This window comes from Bos javanicus, chromosome 1 (genome assembly GCF_032452875.1).
Source record: "Bos javanicus breed banteng chromosome 1, ARS-OSU_banteng_1.0, whole genome shotgun sequence".
NCBI lineage: Eukaryota > Metazoa > Chordata > Mammalia > Artiodactyla > Bovidae > Bos > Bos javanicus.
The window spans coordinates 40,992,933-41,014,540 of NC_083868.1; positions in this window are offsets into that span (position 1 = coordinate 40,992,933).

Below are 21,608 nucleotides of genomic sequence, written 5' to 3' on the forward strand. Positions count from 1 at the left end.
TAAATTGGGATTTTTAAAAATCTAGAATCCAAGAAATCTAACATTTACCATGCCATGATGTAACTTTTAAAATTTATTAGATGTGTATAGAAATGATAAAACATGACTCATAACAAAGGAGAAAAAAAAGTAAAAGAATCTCAACAATGACAGAGATAATATAATTAGTGGCCAAGGACTTTAAAGAAGTTCAGTTCAGTTCAGTCGCTCAGTGGTGTCTGACTCTTTGCGATCCCATGAATCGCAGCACGCCAGGCCTCCCTGTCCATAACCAACTCCCGGAGTTCACTCAGACTCACGTCCATCGAGTCAGTGATGCCATCCAGCCATCTCATCCTCTGTCGTCCCCTTCTCCTCCTGCCCCCAATCCCTCCCAGCATCAGAGTCTTTTCCAGTGAGTCAACTCTTCGCATAATGTGGCCAAAGTACTGGAGTTTCAGCTTTAGCATCATTCCTTCCAAAGAAATCCCAGGGCTGGTCTCCTTCAGAATGGACTGGTTGGATCTCCTTGCAGTCCAAGGGACTCTCAAGAGTCTTCTCCAACACCACAGTTCAAAGGCATCAATTCTTTGGCGCTCAGCTTTCTTCACAGTCCAACTCTCACATCCATACATGACCACTGGAAAAACCATAGCCTTGACTAGACGGACCTTTGTTGGCAAAGTGATGTCTCTACTTTTCAATATACTATCTAGGTTGGTCATAACTTTCTTTCCAAGGAGTAAGCGTCTTTTAATTTCATGGCTGCAGTCACGATCTGCAGTGATTTTGGAGCCCCCCAAAAAATAAAGTCTGCCACTGTTTCCACTGTTTCCCCATCTATTTCCCATAAAGTGATGGGACCAGATGCCATGATCTTCATTTTCTGAATGTTGAGTTTTAAGCCAACTTTTTCACTCTCCTCTTTCACCTTCATCAAGAGGCTTTTTAGTTCCTCTTCACTTTCTGCTTAAAGAAGTTAGTATACCTCAAAATTTTAGGGAAGAAAGAACTTAATGTGGGAAAAATTAGTAGCCCACCAGGCTCCTCTGTCCATGGGATTCTCTAGGCAAGAATACTGGAGTGGGTTGCCATTTCCTTCTCAAAAAAATATAGCATATCAAATACAAAAATAGCAAGGTGATTTAAGAGCAGGTTACATATCACACCAATAAAAGATTAGTAACCATGAAGACATTGTAATAGAAACCACATGACCACATGAAAGCACAGAAAGAAAAAAAAAAAAAAAAGCCGTCTATTTGCCTGTGGAAAAATATTAAGCCTCCGGACACATGTAATAGTAAGAAAAGGAAAAAATAAATGTAGACAAAATTTTTTTTGAAAAATTCTCACAAATTTTCCATACTTGAGGAAAAATTTAGACCTGTATATCCAAGAATGTAAAAGAAAAAACAACAACAACAACAACAAAAGCAAGAAGGACAAACAAAAAGAAAATTGCACTAAAACATATCAAAATGCAGTTGCTGAGCACCAGTGATAAAGAATGGAGAAGGCAATGACACCCCACACCAGCACTCTTGCCTGGAAACTCCCATGGATGCAGGACCCTGTTAAGCTGCAGTCCATGGGGTCGCAAAGAGTCAGACATGACTGAGCAACTTGTTACTTTCACTTTTCACTTTCATGCATTGGAGAAGGAAATGGCAACCCATTCCAGTGTCCTTGCCTAGAGAATCCCAGGGACGTGGGAGCCTGGTGGGCTGCTGTCTGTGGGGTCACACAGAGTCAGACAGGACTGAAGCGACTTAGCAGCAGTAGCAGCAGCAGTGATCAAGAAAAATCTGAAAAAAAGCCAGAGTAAAGATAAATATATATATATATATATATATATATATATATATATATATATATATAACAATTAGATAAATCCAAGAATCCATATCAGATGTTAGATATGAAAATGGGACAGCACCATTAAAATAGCAAAGGGAAAACAGTGAGGTGAAACTAAAGTGCTGTCTCCATCAAGGGAGACAAGAGGCCAAGATGGCAGAGTAGAAAGACCCTGAGCTCACCTTCTCCCACAGGCACACCAAAATAACAATTTACAGAGCAATTATTGATGAGAAAGACCAGAAAACTAACAGAAAAGATCTTCTACTTGAAAGATATAAAGAAAGAACCATAACAAGATGGGTAGGAGGGCTGGAGACAAATTACAGTCAAGACCCATACCCCAAGTTGGGTGACCCACAAACTGGAGCATAGTTACAATTATAGAACATCTTTCCAAGAAGCAAGGAATCTGACCCCTACATCAAGCTCCCCAGCCTGGGGATACTACACCAGGAAGACTGAGCCTCTAGAACATTTGGTTTTTAAGGTCAGAAGGGTTTACTTCCAGGAGAGCCAAAGGGATTTGGGAAATAGAGACATGACTCTTAAATGGTGGCGGAAAATCACATACCCTCTGAGACCCAGGGCAGAAGCAGTAATTTGAAAGGAGTCTGGGTCAGACACACTTGCTGATCTTGGAGAGCCTTCCAGAGAGGCAGAAGGCCACTGGAACTCACCCTGGAGATACAGACACGGGCCCTAGCCACTTTGGGGAGGTTGTTCTGCCACAAGGAAATGGCTGGCAAGCACCATTTTGGAATCTTCCTTCAAGCTTATTAGCACAGGAACCTGGCCTTGCCCTTCAGCTTCCTGGGACCAGTACCTGGACACCTCTCCTCACTAACAATCCAGCTGCCTTAAGCCCACAGCACCCTAGAACCTTTCACTGTCCATGAGAGAGCCAGATCCTAGTCTTGCACACTACTGCCCCAGCATTATTTTCAAGACTCCCAGAGCCCTGCTGCTAGACCCCAGGATCCATCTCTTCCCACCAGCCAGCCAGCATTAGTCCTGGGACCCAACCTTACATATCAGTGAGCAGTCATCAGCTTCAGAACCCCCTGTGCCCTGGCCCTGCCAACTGGCAGGTCAACACATCAACTCCAGGTCACCCAGGGCCCTGGAATCAGAGAATTGGGACCCGGATCTATTTACCAGTGAGCCAGCACTAGCACCAGGACTACCTGGGCTTCAGCCCTGATCACCAGTGTGCCGATACCAGCTCCAGAATGTTTCTACCCCTCAGCCAGAGATCCCAGGCCCTGGCTCCAATCATCAGTGGGATAGCACTAGCCCTAGGACCACCTGAACTCTGGGCCTGCTCACCAGCCTGTCAATACCAGTACTAGAACATCTCAGGTCAAACAGCTAGCTGGATGGTGACACAACCTTAATCACTAGCAGGCCAGTTGTCTTAAGAGGGCTGAATCCTACAGTTGCCCTAGGATCTGTCATGTCAACCAGAGGACCCAGGACATATCCTTCATACTAGTGCACTGAAACTAGTTCCTTAACTTACATAACCTTATATCCAGAGACCCCAGGACTGGCTCTGTCTTTCCAGTCTGCCTTTACTAGCTCTAAGACCTGGCTCCACTTGCTAGCAGGGGTACACTAAATCTAGGACCACTGAAGTCCCACAGCTTGCCATGTCAGGACCCAGACTACCCTCCAGCAGGCCTACACCAGCCTCAGGACCCACTGAGCCCTGGCCCTGCCCACTAGCAGGCCAATGCCAGCTCTGAGACACCTAGAGCCCCCCCAGCCAGCTACCCCAGGATCTGGTCTCCCCACCACGATGTAGACATCAGCTTCAGGACACCAGAGACCCCATAGCCAGACATGTCAAGGACCAGCCTTATCCACCAGCAGACTGACACTAGATCTGGGACATCTGTCCTTGCAACCAGGAGACACAAAAATCTTTAACCAAATTCAACATTTATTTATGATAAAAACTTAAAAAGGGGATACAAATTAATTCAGCATAATTAAGACAATTTATGACAAACCTAGATCAACATAATATACAGCAGTAGCAAGCTGACAACTTTTCATTTAAATTCAGGAATAAAACAAAAATGTCTACACTCACCACTTCTACCTTACACAGTATTGAAAGGTCCTAGACATAACAATCAGATCAGAAAAATAAATAAAAGGCATCCAAATAGGAAAGGAAGAAGCAAAACTGCCACTGTTTGCATATGACATAATAATAAACATAGAAAAACCCTAAAGACACCACCAAAAACTACTGAATTCAATGAATTCAGTAAAGTTGCAGGATGCAAAATTCATATATAGAAATGTTTGTATTTCTATACACTAACAGTAAATTGTCAGAAACAAAATTAAGAAAACAATCTCATTTACAATTGTATCAAAAAGAATAACCTAGGAATAAGTCTAGCTAAGGAGGAAAAAAATCTCTAGGTATATGACACTGATGAAAGAAATTGAAAATGACACAAACAGATGGAAATATATACTGTGTTCATGGATTAGGATAATCAGCATTGTAAAAATTACCATGCTACCCGAAGCAATCTACAGATTCAATATAACCCCTATCAAAATACCAATAGAATTTTTCACAGAACTAGAATAAATAATTCTAAAATTTGTATGGAAACACACAAGACTCCAAATAGCCAAAACTATCTCGAGAAAGAAGAACAAGGTTGGAGGTATCATGTGCCCTGATTTTCAAAATACATTAAAAAGCTACAATTTTCAGAACAGTATGGTTCTGGCACAAAAACAGACACATAGATGAATGGAACATACTACAGAGCCCAGAAATGAACCCACACTTTCATGGGAAACTAAATCTACAACAAAGGAGACAAGAGTACACAATAAGGAAAAGAGAGTGTCTTCTACAAATGATGTAGGAAAAAGTGCATAACTAGATTCTAAATAATCAAACTGAACTGCTCTCTCTCACCATGCACAAAAGTAAATTCAAAATGAAGTAAAAACTTAAGACCTGAAAGCATAAAACTTCTAATTAAAACCTTGGCAATATTCTCTTTGTCTTGAATCTTAGTAATTTTTTTTTTTTTTTTTGATATGTCTCCTCAGGCAAGTGAAGCAAAAGCAAAAATAAACAAATGGGACTAAATCAAAGTAAACATATTTTGCACAGCAAAGGAAAGTATCAACAAGCAAAAAGGCCACCTACTGATTGGGATAAGATATTTACATCTTCTGATACAGCTGATAAGATGTTAATATTAAAAATATACAAAGAATGCATATAACTCAGCATCAAAAAAAAAAAAAAAATTAAATGGACAGAGAACTTGAGTAGACATTTTTCCAAAGAAGGCATATAGATTGCCAATAGGCACATTAAAAGACCCCAGCATCACTAATCATAAGGGAAGTACAAATCAAAACCACAGTGAGATGTCACCTCTTACCTGTTAGAATAATCCAACATCAAAAAATCTACAAACAATAGTACTGCAGAGGTTGTGGAGAAAAGGGAACCCTCCTACACTGTTGGTGGGAATGTGAACTAATATAACCACTATGGAGAACACTATGGAAGTTCCTTAAAAAAACAAAATAGAAATAGAACTACCATATGATACAAAAATCCCATTCCTGGGCATGCTGCTGCTGCTGCTGCTGCTAAGTCGCTTCAGTCGTGTCCGACTCTGTGCAACCCCATAGATGGCAGCCCACCTGGCTCTTCCATCCCTGGGATTCTCCAGGCAAGAACACTAGAGTGGGTTGCCATTTCCTTCTCCAATGCATGAAAGTGAAAAGTGAAAGTGAAGTCGCTCAGTTGTGTCTGACTCCTAGCGACCCCATGGACTGCAGCCCACCAGGCTCCTCCGTCCATGGGATTTGCCAGGCAAGAGTACTGGAGTGGGTTGGTATTGCCTTCTCCGACTCCTGGGCATATACCAAGAGAAAACAATAATTCTATTTGCAGAAGCAGATTCTCCATAAAATATTTTACATAGAATGGAGAGAGAGGTTTCCCACAGCTGTTATGAATGATAACAATCTTTAAAAATATGAACATAATAAAATAGTTGTGATGCTGTAAATCATCTCATAATTTTGGTTATATTTTTCAGAAGGAAACTTACCTAAGAATTGTTATATAATTTTGCTGACCTAAAACAAATACACTGCCAGATACTTCTGGAGAAAAGATGAGTTTATTCAAGACCAGTATGCATGTGTGCTAACTGGCTTCAGTCATGTCTGACTGTTTGAAACCCTATGGATTGTAGTCCACCAGGCTCCTCAGTCCATGGGATTCTCTAGGCAAGAGTGGGTGGCCATGCTCTGCTCCAGGGGATCTTCCTGAACCAGGGATCAAACCTGGATCTCTTAAGTCTCCTGCATTAGCAGGCGGGTTCTTTACCACTAATGCCACTTGGGCAGCCCACACAGTGTGCCTAGTTTCTTAGTCATGTCCGACTCTTTGAGACCCCATGAACTATAGCCCACCAGGCTCCACAGTCCATGGGGATTCCCCAGGTGAGAAAACTGGAATGGGTTACCACGCCTTCCTCCAGGCGATCTTCTCAACCCAGGGATGGAACCCAGGTCTCCTGCATTGCAGGCAGATTTTTTTTACCATCTGAGCCACCAGGGAAGCCCTCAAGACCAGAAGAGAATTTACAATTCAGGGTCTGCAACAATGACAAGCCACGTGCAAATTCCCACATAGCAGTGGGAGAATGCTTTCATAGAGAAGAAAAAGAAGTTGGGAGGACTATAATAAACAGAGTCCATGGCTTCTTATTGGCTGAATCCTTTTCCTGAAAGGAGTCTTTTTTCCTGTTCTTTGCAAGGTATGAGAGCTACCCCTTCTGGCTTCTCAATTGTATTTAGTGAAAGTTACAGGGTTTTTGCTGTTGTTTACAATTTTCATCTTTATTTGAAGGTTTTGTAGTAACTGATTTTTACCTTATTCATCCAATTACATTTCTTAATTAGACAACAGAAATCTTCTCTGAGTTGAGTAACTCTCCATAAAACTTTCCTATCTACCAAGTTCATTTCAGCTATGTGCATGATTTTTTTTTTTTGCATCTAAATGTCCTCTGATTTCTTCTCTTAAATGTCTTTCTTATTTCTTCAATAAAAAGGGTATCATTTCTTAAGATTTATTTCAATCACCACTTTCTTGTTGCAGCAGCTTCCATCTGCAGACAAACTAATTTTTCTTTCTCTGAATTTATACTTTACTATACTCTGAAATTTGCTTGGTCTCATCTTTTAATTTTTCTTAGATAATTCCTTTATGGATAGTTACTTAAAAAACTAAGTCAAAACTTTCCCTAGGATTTCCAAATCATTTTATTGTATATACTTCGTAATGGACAGAGCAGATGATGGAAATGTGAAAAAAGAGGCGGGAACTATGTTTATGAGTTTCTGAACCATTGATCATATTATTGTCCTGAATTGTTCACTTTCTTTTTTTGTTGACAGATCATAGTCTGCAGGCCTCATTGACTCCAGTCACTGCTTTTGCACAGCCATCTGACTTTAGCCAATGAAACATGAACAAATGCAATGTTTGCTACATCCAAGCAGACATTTAAAAGGCTTTGCAAGGTTCCACTTGCTATTTTGTTTCTGTGCCCTGTGCTATGAGAAGGACATGTCCCTGAAAGTTCTGTCCTTTGAGGTAGCAAACTGTGAATATATATTTTGCAGGACTAATGTGAGACTGCATCTGAAAACAAAGAAATAGCAGACACAGGTGACACAAAGAAATAACTATCTGATGTTTTAAGTCATACATAATTTTAGGTTGTTTACTTTGCATCATGTTCCAGCAATATCTGGTAGACTCAAATCCATGAAAGTGTTTCAAGAAAACAATATTTAAACCAAATTTTCTTCATCTATGTATGGAGTAAACCATACTTCACTGTAACATAGACACTAAAAAATTTTCATGAGAAGCATCAAATGAGATTTTTTGTAAATATAGTTAATCTCTTACTTTAGTTTTTGAAATAATAATTTAGTTTTAAATTATGTAAATACCTATAGTATAACACATGGTTGTCACTAAGTCATGTCCAAATCTTGTGACCCCATGGACTGTAGCCAGCCAGGCTCTTCTGTCCATGGGATTTTCCAGGCAAGAATACTGGAGTGGATTGCCATTACTTCTCCAGGGGATCTTCCCAACCCAGAGATTGAACCCAGGTCTCCTACACTGTAGGCAGATTCTTTACCAACTGATCTACCTTGGAATTCCTATAATATAACATGCAATGAAATAAATGTTTAATGTATTTAAAAATAAAATATAAATTTTATAACACTACACATGTATTATTTGAAAGTATTCAGAACCCAATAATATTTTGTAAATTTGACTTAAATTTTTGTTTTAGAGACTAAGGAAACTTGAGATGATGAATTCAAAGCCATTTCTCAAGTATATATTACATTGGCCCTGTTCTTCTATAGCAAAAACCTTGAAATAGCCATATCAAATAGTTAATGAGAGGCAATATTGGCCACTGTTAATGACACATCTGTGATCACTTTCCCCCTCATAGTCTTCTTGGAATTTCCTATAGAAGAATGTCCTAAGTGATATAAATAACTATTAGAAGAATTAAAGATTTAATCATGGTTTTTCAATATAGTTAGCTTGTTCACATATACTTTAATAGCACTTGGCTAAAAGAACACTGCAATAAAGAGAATCATAGGCTTCAGGTTCAAGATGGCAGAGTAGAAGGACATGGGCTCGTCTCTTCCTATGAGATCAACAAAATTGCAACTAGCTGTTGAACAACCATCAACAGGAGGATGCTGAAACCCACCAAAAAATATACCCCATGTCCAAACACAAAGATGAAGATGCAGAGAGACTGTAGGAGGGGCACAATCATGATAAAATCCCATACCTGCCAGGTGGGTGATTCACAGACAGGAGAATAATATCAAAGAAGTTCTTGCACTACTGTCAAAGTTCTGAACCTCACATCAGGCTTCCCAGTTCTAGGATATGGCAAAGGGACTGGGACTTCCTGGGAATCTGGCCTTGAGGGCCAGCAGGATTTGATTACAGGCCTTCCAGAGAACTGAGGAAAGCAGAGACTCCAGTCTATGAGGGCAAAAACAAAATTTTGCATCTACCAAGACCCAGAGAAGAGGAGAAGTTGACCCCATAGGAGACTGAACCCAAACTACCTGCTAGTGTTGGAGGGCCTCTTGTGGAGGTGTGGGTTGGCAGGGGCTCACCACAGGGATGGGGGCACTGGAAGGTTCCCCTTTGAGTAAACCCTCCTGGAGTTTGCCACTAACTCTACCATAGAGCCCTGGAGAACCCAGGGCTGGGTAGCCTCAGGCCAAATAACTACCATGAAGGGAGTGCAATCCCACCCATCAGCAGATTAATGGGATTAAAGCTTAAGTGAGCAAGACCCTGACCACAGAGAAAGGCCTTCCCATCAAGAACCTTACACATTAAACATGACTTGCAGTTTTTCAGCTAAGATTACATCAATGTCTTTGGTGCTATCTATTCACGAAATGACCTATTACATATTTTTATAAATAACTAGTTGATCTCTGTGATGTTTTCTTATCTTAAACTGCTTAAAAATCTAAGGCTAAGATGAAAGCATTATTAAAGGAATTTTTCCTAGCAAAATAAGGATATCGCAAATTTTTAATGAAAGAGATGTTGTGCCACATTTTTTTTTTTTTTTTTTTTTTTGGTAAATCATGAGGCTGGAATTGTAACACTTCATAAATAGCTATACCAATTTATGAATTTATGTAACATTTAAAAATTGCCCAGTAAATAGCTACTGTAAGTATCCTTGTTTGTTCTTAGCAAGGAATACACAATCTGCTGAGTATATAATAAGTAAAGATGTTGCACTATATTGTAGAAAGAATGAGATATAAAATTTCCCCTATTGATAGATACAATTTAATTGTCCTTTTAAATCAACTTTTAATTTGACTATCTTGGAATTTCTTAATGTTTTAGCGATCTTAATCATTCATTAATACCACTATATAATCCTTTAGTTCATTTTACCTGCATCATTTAATTCACTTGACATGACAGTCAAATGAAACAAAATTTAATGTTCCTATATATTTCATGTATATGAAGTATGACATAAGATTCTTTGCTTGCCTAAACTTTAGTCAGGCTCTTGAATCTTCCCCTAGGCAGAACTCTTCACTTTCATGTAAAATCCAGTTTCAGCATGAACCCTGCTAAGTCAGTTTAATCAGAACCCTCACCCTTCATATCTGATTTTGATGTCTGATCATATTACTCATCTACCAGACAATGTCTAATCACCTCAGTCTGTCCCAGACAAGAATCCTGTATTTCAATTTAGCCAGAATCCCCTTTAGCTCTGGGGTTTCTTCTTAATAGTTTTGTTATCTGCTGACCTCCACCTGCAACCCATTCCTTGGCTATAAGTACCCACTAGCTTATGCTGTATTTGGAGCTGAGCCCAATCTCCCTCCCCCACTGTAAAATCCCATTGCAATGGCCCCTATACTATTACAGTGGTACTGAATAAACTCTGCCTTACCATGTTTAACAGATATCATTGAATATTTTTTTCTTTAACAAGTCTATGACATATATATGTAATAGTTGACTTAATATATATGTAATAGATTTAACATCTATTATAAATTATCCCAGCATCAGAGTCTTTTCTAGTGAGTCAGTTCTTTGCATCAGGTGGCCAAAGTATTGCAGTTTCAGCTTCAGCATCAGTCCTTCCAATGAATATTCAGGGCTGGTTTCCTTTAGGATGGACTGGTTGGATCTCCTTGCAGTCCAAGGGATTCTCAAGAGTCTTCTCCAAGATCACAGTTCAAAAGCATCAATTCTTCAGCTCACATCCATATATGACTACTGGAAAAATCATAGCCTTGACTAGACAGACCTTTGTTGACAAAATAATGTCTCTGCTTTTTAAACTGAACTGCTAAGTTTTTCCATGGGAGTTGGATGGACAGGGAAGCCTGACCTGTTGCAGTCCATGGGGTCACAAAAAGTTGGACACAACTGAGCGACTTAACTGAACTGAAGAATTAAAATATCATCTTGCCCATTCTGAAATCGAATGCATGCGTCTGAGTGCTAAACCACTTCAATCATGTCCAACTCTTTGTAACCCTATGGACTGCAGCCTACCAGGCTCTACTGCCCATGGGATTCTTCAGGCATGAATTCTGGAGTGGGCTGTCATGCCCTCCTCCAGGATATTCCTAGCCCAGGGATTGAACCTGTGTTTCTTATGTACCCTGCACTGGCACTTTACCACTAGTGCCACCTTGGAAGCCCCTGAAATGGAACAAATCTAAATATATCATCAATTCAATGGTAATTTTCAATTAAGCACCCTTCATAATGAACACTCTACTAAGCATATATTACTGAGGATACGTCAAATGAGGAAAATTTTTAAAAAAATCTCTTTGAAGCAGTATTCCAATAGTACAGTTTTTTTTTTTTTTTTTTTTTTTTTACTACTAGTACTTCTTTATAAAAATATAAAGTCCCATACAACACCTAGCTGTCATTATTTTGGTTTTAGAATACCATGAATACAGGTGATTAGAAGGTACACTAAAGGTTCAAAAACATTAATTAATTCTAAAATTCAGAGACATCAATTCAGAAAATTAAAGACTCTAGATATCTACATTTCTATATATCACATCCTGGTGATTCTAATACAGATTATCGATAGAATATTCTATGTCCATGAGACTAATTTAGCATGAAAAGATTTCTGTAAACTCTGAGAAATCCTTGGCATTTTCCTGATTTCTTTTTTCCTACCTCCTTTGCCCTTATATCTTAATAAGGTCACAGAATTCTAAGAATTTGGAACTGAAAACCTGGTACAAGTGTTTAAAATTTAGAGTTTTATTAGCAGAAAGAAGTAGTGCAGGATTTTCATGACCATACACTTTGATACAAAACTTTACTCACATTCCAGACAGAGAGCCGGGACACAGAAATGCTGTTCCTCTTTTCAGTTCATACTTGCTAAGGACGCTAATGTAGATATTCATCATAAAAATTAACATCTATGGTGAATTTTTGGCCATAAAACTTCCATGGAATATTAGCAATGATAGCTTTCCTATTTCAGTCTCTTAAAGTTAAAAATATTAGATTTAGAGATTATTAATTATTCAGAGGAATAGCTTTTTCTTTTTATTATAAATTTATTTATTTTAATTGGAGGCTAATTACTTTACAATATTGTATTGGTTTTGCTATACATCAACATGAATCTGCCATGGGTATACACATGTTCCCCATCCTGAACTATTTTAACCTACAATTTATACAGGAAACTATTTTTAATTTGGAAATAATTTTTAGCTTCCTCGAATCAGATAGATTTTCTTCATTTTTTATTATAATGATTCTAAATGCTTTATTGGAAATGCTACTAATTACTCTACCAGGTATCTTTAGTTCCATAATAAACCAGTCTAAGAGATACTGTCTTTAAACTTCAAATAATTATTTATCAGTTAATCTTCTGTGGATTAGTAATTTGGTTTGGAGTCAGTAAATCATTGTCCTGGGGGTCTGTGCCAGGATCAGAACTTCTCAACTTGGCTCACTCTTGCATCTGCAGTCAGTTTCTAGTTTAGTGGGAAACTGGTGGATTGTGCCTGAAGCAAATCTGTTCTCTGCAGGGCCCTCTTCCAGCAGACTTCCAGCAGACTTCCTCTTCCAGTCTGCCCTTCCATCAGACTAATTTGGGCTTGCTTATTCATACTTGTTCACAGGATTCTCAATGACAGAAAGAGAACAGATCTCAAAAACACCATTCTTTTCATCATTTGCCATGTTCACTGCCCCAAACAAGTAGCATGGTCAAATTTAAGGAATAAGAAAATAGACTCACTTCTTGTGGTGGATTCATTTCGATATTTGGCAAAACTAATACAATATTGTAAAGTTTAAAAATAAAATAAAATTTAAAAAAAAAGTTAAAAAAAAAAAAGAAAATAGACTAACTTCTTGATGAGAGGTTCAACTTTATAAGAGCACAAATGCAGGGTGGAAAATTACTGCAACTAGATTAACTCAGTTATTTATATTGCTATTTACATGTTTAAGTATATAATTGAAAGTCTTGAATTCAGTAATATGGATAAACCATAATTTTTCAGATGCTAACTGGATTGACTTTTTCCTTTTCTGATAGTCTTTTTATTGGAATATTTAGTTCATTAACATTTAATATAATCATATCTATATTTACATCTACCATCCATTTACTCTTTGGCCAGCCAGTTTTATGTTACCTTACTCTCTCTTTTTTTAACCTAATTTTAGTTTGATTGGATATTTTTATTATTAAATTTTTTACTCTCTTCATTTAGAAATTTTATCAAATGATGCATTCCCAAAAACAAGGTTTTAAATTTTGATAATATTTTAGTGAAAGAACTTATTTTGGACTAGTTTAAGGGAACCAGGAAGGAACAGTGGAGTGCATGTATTATAGGAACCATATCTGTGGATAAAGGGCAAGAGAGGAAATGGGGTTAATGCAGCCTCAAGCCATTGAATGGGGCTCTTCAACTCACGGCATTGGTGGAATATAATAACTGCCAGGAAGATTGGATTCAGGGAATACACCCAACCTTTATTCTTCTGACTTCATGCCAGTGCTTTCTAATAACCAAAGCCACTAAGAGATGAATACTCAAGAATGCTGATGCAATGTCAGCCTCCTGGGATAGAGAAGAAGACAAAGATAGATAACTGATTTATCTAGAATATGGCAAACAGAATACACAGCACAGAACTCATAATTCATTTATATTGCTTTATTGATTAAACATAAATCTTGTTTTATTTGGTCTAATGTTAACCACAACTGTATTACTTCCCAAACAAAGCCAAAACTTCAGACACATTAACTCTTCTAGCTCTAATTTCTATATACTCTTTTCATGCATTTTAATTCTGTATATTTATACTTCATAACCTTTCATTATTATTACTGTTTTGATTGTTGTTTAGTCACTAAGTCTTTTCTGACTCTTTTTTTTTAATTTTATTTTATTTTTAAACTTTACATAATTGTATTAGTTTTGCCAAATATCAAAATGAATCCATCACAGGTATACATGTGCTCCCCATCCAGAACCCTCCTCCCTCCTCCCTCCCCATACCATCCCTCTGACTCTTTTGTGACCCCATGGACTGTAGACGGTCAGGCTCCTCTGTCCATGGGATTTCCCAGGCAAAAATACTGGAGAAAGTTTCCATTTGCTTCTCCTAACTCAGGGGTCTTCCTGACCTAGGGATCTTCCTGACCCAGGGATCAATTACCACTGAGCCAATATATTTACCCTCATTTTTCCTGCATTTCCAGCTTCTATAGCTTTACTGTTTAAAGAGCAATATTTGGCATTTTTTTTTAGTTCATATTTATTATGGTAAAAATTATCTCAATTTTCACATATTTGTAAATGATTTTTTCCTCTTCATTCTGAAGGCTTTTATTCTAGATTTAAAACCCCCAGAGTAACAGTTATTTTATTCAACACTTTATGATTTGTCTTCTAACTTTTTAAATTCTTGTTGAAAAAATAAACAAGTTCTTTTGTTTTTGCTTTAAGTTGCTTTGTTTTTCTCAGTTTGTTAACATTGTAAAGTAATTAGCCTCCAATTAAAATAAATACATTTAAATTAAAAAATATTTTCTTTTTGTCTTGCTTTTCTGTGACTTTTACTTTTCTGTTATTAATAAACAATATTCTTTTATCCCATTTTATAATCATAAGCTTTCTTTAATATATGGTTTATTGTCTTCAACAGTTGTGAATATTTTCAATAATTTTCTCTTCAAAATTTTTTTCTGGTACATTCTCTTTCTTCTCTTTCTGAAATTCCATAAACATATCCAGCCATACTCACAGGTTCTGATCACACTCAAGGGCAAAGGAATCATACAATGTACCCGAGGATGGGAATCCTAAAGGACATCTCACAATTCTTTTTTTTTTTTTCATCTCACAATTCTGATAACCACAGAGAACAATATCCCTGATACATCTGGGAACACCATTTCCTTTCCTTGAGGGTTTAGACAAGCAAATGTAGTATTATATTAAATACTAATGATGTAAGATTTGTTTTCAGGAAAAATGCAGTCTTTCTGGAAGAAAAAATTTTATATTCTTATGGTAAATTTTCATTTTTTAAGAGAACTACTGTTATTAAAGTAGAGCCAAAGTGGAATAAACTGATATATTTTCATGAGAAATTGAATTCATATTAAGAAATAAAAGAAACTATTTTGAATAATGAGGAATGCTGCTTTATCCATGTCAATAAATAAACTGAAATTTCAGAATTGATAAAATGTTAAGCTTATAAAATTATTGTCCATTCACTATATGGATAGCACAAATCACTGATTTCTCTGTTTTCCTTTCTGATTACATTTGAGTATATATATATTCTTTTCTATTTAGTGTTGCAAAAGTATATTGGGGAGAAAGGAAGAGTTGGGGAGGAATTAACATACAGTGACAATAGCAGCTTGCATAGCAACATTCTGTAAAGGAAAAGTACAAATGCCAAAAAAATAAAATGAAGCATATATTGATTGATTGTCTAATATGTATCATAGTGTTTTTTGCTGCTTACCTATGTAACCCACATCACTGTAGCCAAAAAATGGTTATCCAATAATACTAAGTGCTCATGCAACATCATTAAATATTGTTCTCCATCACCATCCATCACAGCATTCAAGATTTATCTCTAATAGAATCAAAATGCTTTTTTTCTAACAAATGCAGTTAAACTATAATTTCATCCTACAACCTTTACTCTTTAAAACTAAAAGGCAGTGATTATACTACCTGACCTAGCACATATAAGCCAGCTCAATCCATTCATTAATTCCTGTTCCACAACACATAAATGATATCTCTGAAACTCTGGTGCCATTTACAGCTGTCTTCCCATTCCCAAATGCTCCTTAGTTTTTGCTTTTGGTCTGACCCACTTCTAATTCAATTATACCTATACTTATACCTTTACCCAATTTTACCTACATTCAACCAACCCTTGCTTATTGTTTTATTTCCCTGATTTTTGGCCCACTTTTTTCTGTAGGATTTGCATACTAAATAAGGTTTTCCAGACTAGATTTATGACATTTCTCCAGGTTTGGTTTCAGAGATTTTCTCTTTTTATCCCTGGTGGCCACAGACAGGCATTCTCACCCAAACTCTATCCTTTGGAAATTCAAAAATTTCCAAAATCTAAGTTAGCATAGTCTAACTTAGTCATCAACCACTACCACATCTCTCCCCCTATTCATTCTATGATGGGAAATATAGACTCCAGGCAAACATAAGTCAAAGGGAACAAGAAAGCAGAGTAAAAATGAATCAAGCTATATAGCTCAGTTGGTAAAGAATCCACTTGCAATGCAGGAGCCCATGGTTCAATTCCTAGATTGGGAAGATCCACTGGAGAAGGGATAGTCTACCCCCTCCAGTATTCTTGGGCTTCCCTTGTGGCTCAGCTGGTATAGAGTAAGCCTGCAATGTGGGAGACCCGGCTTTGACCTCTGGGTTGGGAAAATCCCCTGGGGAAAGGAAAGACTATCTACTCCAGCATCTGGCCTAGAGAATTCTATGGACTGTATAGTCCATGGGGTAGCAAAGATTCAGACACGACCGAGCGACTTTCACTTCCATTCATAAATTATAAAAAACTGTCAAAATCATTATATTTACACCATAGGGGCTTGGTGAGAACTAAATGAAAAAAAAAAATTCAAGCAATTAATTATCACAGTGCCTGACACATAGGGTTGCAAAGAGTTGAACAAGAATGAGGTGACAGCCCACACGAACACGCACACACTGGAATATTATAAGTACTCAATAAATATTCATTTTAACTTTCTGTGGAATAAAGCATTATTTTAGAAAAGAATTCTCACTCATTTTCTTTGTTTTAGCTGATGGTCCCTTAACTAAGTATTTTTTAGAAACTACAATTTGACATAAAGCAATAAGTATACTTGGGGATTAATCCAGGCAAATCTGTTTTAATAACTTTTAATTCACTTTTGTTATTAAGATAATCTTAAATGAAGCACAGCCACAGTGATTATCCAATACAAATGACAAGTCATCAATATGAAAATACCTAGTACATATATGTTATATGTATGTAAATTCATATATACATTTACATAATAATATATACATATACACATATATATATATATTTATTTATTTAAAAAGAGAGACATTACTTTACCAACAAAGGTCCATATGGTCAAAGCTATGGTTTTTCCAGTAGTCATGTATGGATGTAAGAGTTGGCCTATAAAGAAAGCTGAGCGTTGAAGAATTGATGCTTTTGAACTGTGGTGTTGGTGTTGGAGTGTCAGGAAGCTCCAGGAGGCTTCCTGTGTGCTGTTTTGGATCTGTCATGAATCCTCTGTCCCTTATTAATTCCTGAATATTCAGGAATTAAGTGGAATTGCAAACTACTCCAGGGGGCTGAAGTATGCATGCATTTCCATACAGTGATAAGCAACTATTTATGACCCTCTTCCTTTTTACGAACCATATGGAAAAAGTGATTATTTACAACCCTCTCTCTTTCATATGAATGACTTCATGTTTCCTTGATAACTTGTAAGTCCCTGGTGGCTCAGAGGTTAAAGCGTCTGCCTCCCATGCGGGAGACCTGGGTTCGATCCCTGGGTCCGGAAGATCCTCTGGAGAAGGAAGTGGTAACCCACTCCAGTATTCTTGCCTGGAGAATCCCATGGATGGAGAAGCCTGGTAGGCTACAGTCCATGGGGTCGCAAAGAGTAGGACACGACTGAGTGACTTTTACTTTACTTTACTTACTGCTGAAAATAGCTACCTTGTAAGGCAGTATAAATACCCACACAATGTTGAGTGAAACACCTTTGCTCCACCAGAGCTTTGGTCCCTGTGTCTTCTCTCTCTCTCCCTCTCTTTCTTTCTCTCTCTCTCTCTCTCTCTCTCAGGCTAATTCTCTGGAGCACAGAGGCCCTCTGGGTTCACTTTCCTGCCCGGGCTTCTCAGACCCTCTGATGAAGGCACACTGTGCCTTCACTCCCTAAAGAGGGCACCTGAGGCCTTCGCGAACAGAGCAAGCTCCTAAAGGAAATCAGTCCTGAATATTCATTGGAAGGACTGATGCTGAAGCTCAAATACTTTGGCCACCTGATGTGAAGAACTGACTCATTGGAAAAGACCATGATGCTGGAAAAGATTGAAGACAGGAGGAGAAAGGGATGACAAAGGATGAGATGGTTGAATGGCATCACTCATGCGATGGACATGAGCTTGAGTAGGCTCTAGGAGTTGGTAATGGAAAGGGAAGCCTAGCGTGCTGCAGTCCCTGGGGTGGCAAAGAGTAGGACGTAACTGAGTGACTGAACTGACTGACTGACATATATATAATATTAACTTTCTGTTATGGTCTATTTATGTGGTTTTGACTATCTTATAAAATGCTTCACACATTATATGATGCTGATATTCTTATTGCTTTTTAAGTTGTAAAGAATTCCCTTGGACATTGTCAGATTTTAAAATGATTGAGCCTTTAATAGACATTTCAGTTGGGGTTTTAATAATAAGCTTAAATGTAAAATATCATGTGTATGAAGACTTACAAGGTACAAAATAGATATGCTATTCAGATTTTATAATAACCTCTCCTGAGGATAAGGAAGTTCAGAAAATGTTAATATTCATATTTCTGTCTTTAAGATCTACTTTTACTTCAAAGTACATAAGGCAGTTTTTCTTTCCACTTTACTACAGTACATGGGACACAGCAACAGAATAAAGTACAAGGGGCCCAGGATCTGGTGGATTATATACATATGAGTTGACTCTTTGTAATTGTGGAGACAGTAAATATAAGTCTACATTTTTATTTTTCTGCCTCACAAATTAAACATGTCATTTCAAACATTTCCCATTTCAGATAGTGAAATTTGATCCATCATTACCAAACTCACTTACTATATGAACACAAAAAGCAGTCCTATAAATATCAATTCATGCATGAAGACTGTTATCACTTAATAGAAAGTAATCTATGTAACAAATTCACTTTGGAATGCAGAACTAAAAAATATTAAGATATTTCTTGATTAGTATAGAGTGACAAGAAGAGAAGGATCATCTTTGGCTCTTCTGTCATCAGTTCTTTGATGACAAATCGATGACTGATGGAAACTTATTGACAATGCTTTGACATTTTGCTACTTTGTTGTATTTCTGTGGTGAGAGAAACACTTTTTCTACAAACTAATTCCCCAAAACTTAAAAAATATATAATTTATAGTATATTTTGGTGGAAATATTTAAATCTGAGGGCAAAAATGCCTTGGTTCTTGTCCTGTGTCACTCACTATGTTTCTGATTTCAGCCAAATCTCTTTATGAGCTTCATTTTTTTTATTTGTAAAATTATGTAATTATTCTATTTTACTAATTAACCTTACAAGTTTTGCTTCAGAATCAATGAAATAATGTATAAATTTACCTTTTATACAGCAAAACTCTCTAATAAAATTAGCTATTACTATCAGATCAGATCAGTCGCTCAGTCGTGTCTGACTCTTTGCAACCCCATGAATTGCAGCACGCCAGGCCTCCCTGTCCATCACCAACTCTCGGAGTTCACTCAGACTCACATCCATCTAGTTAGTGATGCCATCCAGCCATCTCATCCTCTGCCGTCCCCTCCTCCTCTTGCCCCCAATCCCTCCCAGCATCAGAGTCTTTTCCAATGAGTCAACTCTTCGCATGAGGTGGCCAAAGTACTGGAGTTTCAGCTTTAGCATCATTCCTTCCAAAGAAATCCCAGGGCTGATCTCCTTCAGAATGGACTGGTTGGATCTCCTTGCAGTCCAAGGGACTCTTAAAAGTCTTCTCCAACACCACAGTTCAAAAGCATCAATTCTTCAGCGCTCAGCGTTCTTCACAGTCCAACTCTCACATCCATAAATGACCACAGGAAAAACCATAGCTATTACTATACTTCAATATTATAAAAAAATATACCATTCTACTTTTCAAAACATGCTAATGAACCTTTAATTCAATAAAGTAATAAAAAGTGCTATCATTAACAGTTTTTGTCTGCTGAGGGAATCTAATATATATTCAGGAACTATTATTTGTTAGGACTTTTTAGTTTATCTGTAAATCAATGTTTAGAATGTTTATTTGGCAAACTATTTTATTATATACAAATTATTAGTCACTCAATCATGTCTAGCTCTTTGTGACCCCACAGACTGTAGCCCTGCCAGGCTCCTCTGTCCATGGAATTCTCCAGGCAATAATACTGGAGTAGCCATTCCTTTCTCCAGGAGATCATTCCAATCTAGGGATTGAAACCGAGTCTCCTGCATTACAGGCAGATTCTTTACTGTCTGAGCCACCAGGCATACTGCTCAGTCATGTCCGACTCTTTGCGATCCCATAGACTGTAGCCTACCAGGCTCCTCTGTCCATGGGATTTTCCAGGCAATAGTACTGGAGTGGATTGCCATTTCCTTCTCCAGGGATCTTCCCAACCCAGGGCTTGAACTCGGGTCTCCAGCATTGTAGACAGATGCTTTACCATCTGAGCCACCAGGGAAGTCCGTCTGAGCCACCAGGGAAGTCATTAAAAAAAAAAAAAAAGTATATATATATACACACACATATACATACATACATGTATAGAGAGAGACAAAAGAAACTGAGACTTGGATGAATAAATAGTTTGAGGAACATAAGTAATTAGACACAGACCTCAAATTTGAATTCCTGCTTCTGTTTTGAACTGAGAACTCTTGAGACACCCACTTCTGTATTAGTAACTTATTAATCAGAAAGGAATAAACTTGTCATATACAGCTGACTAAAGATAAAGGTTAAGACTTTGAAATTCAGCCATGAATGAAGGCTTCATTCACATTTTATGAAAGTCCATTTGCATGCATTCTATATATATATATTCATCTCCCTGTAAAATATGCCATCTTCAACACACTATTCTCATCATTTTATAGGAATGGTACTGTTTCCCAAATCATAATGCATCACTTAACTTGGAGAAAGGCTACCTCAGGTCAAGTAGCCCCAAATGCCTTGACTAATTAGTATTAGTAATTAGTATGTTCCACTAAGTGACACAACAGGTTAAATTTGAAAGTGAAAGTGCAAGTCGCGCGGTGTGTCCGACTCTTTGTGACACCATAGACTAAACAGTCCATGGAATTCTCTAGGCCAAGACTGGAGTCGGTAGCCTTTCCTTTCTCCAGGGGATCTTCCCAACCCTGTGATCAAACCAAGGTCTCCCACATTGCAGACAGATTCTTTACCAGCTGAGCCACAAGGGAAGCCCAAGAATACTGGAATGGGCATCCTATGCCTTCTCCAGGGGACCTTCCCAACCCAGGAATTGAATTGGGGTCTCCTGCATTGCAGACAGATTCTTTACCAACTGAGCTATCAGGGAAGCCCAGGTTAAATTTATTGGGTTAAAAGAAAAAAAAAAAAAAAAGAGGAAAAAGAAGATGGTAAACGGTTAAAGCAGGAGTTCCTACTTGTTCAGTCACTGAGCCATGTCCAGCTCTTTCGGACCAAATGGACCACAACACACCAAGCCTCCCTCTCCTTCATCATCTCCCAGAGTTTCCTCAAACTCATGTCCATTGAGTC